At 29.3% G+C, this 4,109-nt stretch overlaps 1 long non-coding RNA gene across 1 annotated transcript; it reads left to right on the forward strand.

Moving 5' to 3' along the window:
- The first annotated feature begins 1,967 nt into the window (after nucleotides 1–1,967).
- On the forward strand, nucleotides 1,968–3,719 carry LOC136272344 (uncharacterized). The gene is made up of 4 exons (XR_010710326.1): nucleotides 1,968–2,125; nucleotides 2,206–2,264; nucleotides 2,446–2,577; nucleotides 2,675–3,719. It is a non-coding gene; the product is annotated as an uncharacterized lncRNA (long non-coding RNA).
- Nucleotides 3,720–4,109: the final 390 nt, after the last annotated feature.

Here is a 4,109-nt window from a genome sequence, read left to right on the forward strand (position 1 = left end):
AAAGAAGGTCTCCTGTTTAAATAGCAGCAAAAATATTTGTAATATCTTGAAAAATAACTAAATGGCATAGAAAATTATAACAATGACTACATTGTGTTTCACTTTACACTCCAGTGAAAGGAGATTCCAATGGTAGGTTTGGTGCGATGTGAGCAAAAATTGTGAGCTCGGATTTTTGTCAAACTTTTTCAAACGTATTAAAAAATTCCACTCCAAAGAAAAAAATATAAAAATTTCAGAAAAATTAAATTATGGGAAAAATTTAGCTTATCTGTTTTGTACTACCTTAAAGAAACGAAAGACTAGCTTTTTCTGTAGGGCATCATTATGAAGCTAGACAATAAATTTGAAATCAGTTCTTCAAACCTTTAGTAAAAAAGTTTGGAAAAAATATTTTCACCAATAGAATATAAAAAAATTATTAAAGTATTTGGATATTTCAAAACTATTTCTAGAAGTAAAGACTAGCCATACCGGTTTTAACGTGATAATATAACTTTATATACTATTTAATATGTTTCGTATGGTTAACCGTTTGTATTTCAAACTTATTTTTAAAATTGAAGGCTAGCCATACCAAAAGATAACTTGTTATATTATATAAATGTTATATATACTAATAAATAAATACATACTATTAAGTAAATATGATTTTAATCGTTCATTTAGTGTTGCTAGTAACTTGATTTCTGGCACCGAATTTTGGCAGTGTATATTGATTTTATCATTTCTATTTTAATGAAGGTTCAATTATAATTGGTGATCTGTTATACAACAATAAAATTCAGTATTTACACTTGCCAATGTATTTTCTAATATGAATTTACATACCTGCAACTTTTAAACGAGTCAAGTAGTCAAATTTGTGTCGTCGCAAAGATCATTGCACGAGCTTATGGTTTGATCGTCACAATAGTATTATTAACATCAACATTAAAACACGTTAATGAATATCAATAATAAACGGCAATGTAAAAATAATAGCATCAGGATATCGACTTGAGTTTTAAACTTTTAAACATATGACTGATTACTGTGGAATCATTAGATTTCGTGGGAGCTCAATTTTCGTGAAATTCGTGAGTACCTCTCATCCACGAAATAACATCCTCCACGAATTGATAAATTAGGGTAAAAAAGACACATTTCCTTTTGTAGATATATGAGAATACACGAAATTACGTCCCCCGAACCTGTAAAATTTAAGCCATCCACGAAAATTGCCCCCCACGAAATTTAATGATTCCAAAGTATTTCTTTAACATCTTACATGTATGACATACATATTAAATTCTATTTCGTTAATTGGAAAAATGCGGTAAAATTTTAAAGATTCAGATCAATGTGATTGAGAAGCTATAGAGCGGCAAATGCTTTTGAAATTGTCGATGTAATTATTGGCCGCATTCAAGAAGGAAACTAGCGTCCATACACATGTAATACCGCTGAACAGTTAGTACTCTATGTACCACTTTTGCGTATTTTCTTTTATAGTTTAAGAGGTTTATGGGATTAGAAATTAAATTAAACGTGAGATAAAATATCTAATTTTAATTCTGTTAATCCAAATAGCCATGTATCATACATCATTTGAATAAATGAATATTCGATATTTATGGAATAGGGTATACGTGTTATTATAACCATAACAAAAATGGTTTATAAATATCATAATTTAAAGTTTTAATACATAATTGATGGGCTGAGTTTAGTCTAAGATTTAACAGATCTGTAGAAAAAAAATATAATTAAAACAAGGAAATTATGTTGTAAAATAAGGAAACTTTTGAACGATATTGCACAACTCATTTGCAATCAGTGACTCTATTTTTGTTTTAAAGAATTGGCATTGAATAAGTTTATTCCTACATCATTAGCCATCATTTTTACTTATATTTTTCAAAAGTATATTAAAAATCAACCCTTTTTTTAACTTATTAATGAATCTAAAATGAATTGTTTATTGTCGCGGAAACCATGCATATTCCTATTTTAACAACACACGGAAATATTGACGTTTATATATTATAATATCAGATGTTGCGCATAACCTTGTATTTTTTATCAGAGTATATTACTAGGTAAATCAAGAAAGTATGTGTGACGGTAAAGAAGGCTTCACAAGGTAAGTAGTAGTGAAGTACATGTATACCTTTGTTTTATATTTCCTTTTCGTAATAATCTTTTATCAATCATAATTTCTAGGGATGGAATTACGTATACGTGTTGTTATGACCATTACTTCAACGGATCAACATGTGTTCGTAAGTGATTTAAATTTTTTATGTCATTGCAACAATGTATCCTTTAATTTTATGGTATTAATTTAGAAGAAGTTTTAAAACGGAACTCTCAAACGAACACAATCTCCACATTTTTTTCATTTCTTAGATGTATTGTTTCGTTTACTATTTCAATATGACAATTTTTAAAATTATTTATTAGAGTGTCTTGCCGGATTTTATGGATACGATTGTTTAAAGAAATGCGACATCGGCTTTTATGGAGAATGGTGTAGCAAAAAGTGTAATTGCAATACTGGACAATTTTGCCATCATATAACTGGATGCATCGTTGGTAATTTTTAATTTTTCTTTTCTTATGCACAAAAAAGTATTATTACATTTTAAGAAATTAAATAGGTTATCCTTTCAAAACATTTTGCCTTTTATAGAGTACAGCGGAAGTACAGAGATTTCCCACAGAAAGTTGAATGGAAGTTCTAGGACCGATCATTCTCTAGCTAGATCAAACTCACCTGTACTTTCTCTGACCTCAACATCACCCACCACAGATATTCAATTTCCACATCAAACCAACATTTGTATTTTTGCAATCGGCAGTGTAATAGCGCTATTCCTTGGTATAATTATTGTTCAGTTTTGCATCAAGATTCGAATAAATCGAAGAAAGTATACACAACAGATGTCTGTCAAACGGAAACTAGTCAAAGAGGAAGAAACTTACAATAAAATTAGCGAGTCAATAATAGGCATAGAAGAAGACAGTCTTAATGAACAACGACATTTTGGCAGATATTTTGAGTTACAAGAACGAAATCAACTCACCGGCGTACCATATGATAAGAGAAAGACCCAAGCACACTATCAAGAGATAAAAAATTCTCTTGTAGAATTGTCTTGCAATTCTGATTCAAGCAACAGCAATGCATCATATCTAAACCCAAAAACTAACGAAAATCATAGTTACGTAGATGTTATGAAATCCAGTACTGCAAAATGTGGAATAACAATTCAAGACAGTAATGTCAACTTATCAAATGATAGTAGCAATGTGTATCTCTATACCTTCAACCTGTCCACATTATAGAAAAGGGTGAAACAGTATTACACAGCGATCTAATTTTCGACAATGATGATGAATATTTTGGTGTTTTGCGTGAAACAATTTTCTAATACCTTTGGTTTCATATTATGGAGTTCAGTTATTCTATCAAAATAGATAACGATCGAAAATAAATTGTGTTATCATTTTCGGGAAATTTATAGCCATTGTATTTGTTGATAATAAAAAATGTCGTTGGATAGTTTCATAAACGAATTTATACTTTAAAAATGATCACTTTTGGAGAGAAATGTAAAAGATTAACAAAAATGGTCTTTGCTTTTAAAAGTAGATAGGCACATTTTAATAATACCAAATGTTTCGCAAAGAATAATTATGGACAAGACCTACATGTATTTGGATTAACTATGTATACATACTGATGATAATTAGTTATATGCAATGTATAAAAAAATTAATGTGTACAGATTTTAATGTAATGATGTGTGTTGTATTAAAGTACAAAACATGTAAATACTTAATCTGTTTTAATTATCAAACAACTAATTTAACAAGATTGAGATGCAGTTTTTGATGTTAAACGTTTAATGCACAATTGAAAAAAGAAAAATGTAAACTAAAATTTGTTTTTTATGTGGGCAATGTTGGAAGAAAAGTTTACGTTTCTTGTGACTCTAATCTTGATATCCGCCAAACATACAAGCACTCATGTTATAATTATACTAGACCGACTTATTTAGTACGAGCTAAGGAAAGTCTTTTGTCTTTAAAATCTCGCTATCTTTATGTACATGTAACAGTCG

Source organism: Magallana gigas, chromosome 2 (genome assembly GCF_963853765.1).
Source record: "Magallana gigas chromosome 2, xbMagGiga1.1, whole genome shotgun sequence".
NCBI classification, from domain to species: Eukaryota; Metazoa; Mollusca; class Bivalvia; order Ostreida; family Ostreidae; genus Magallana; species Magallana gigas.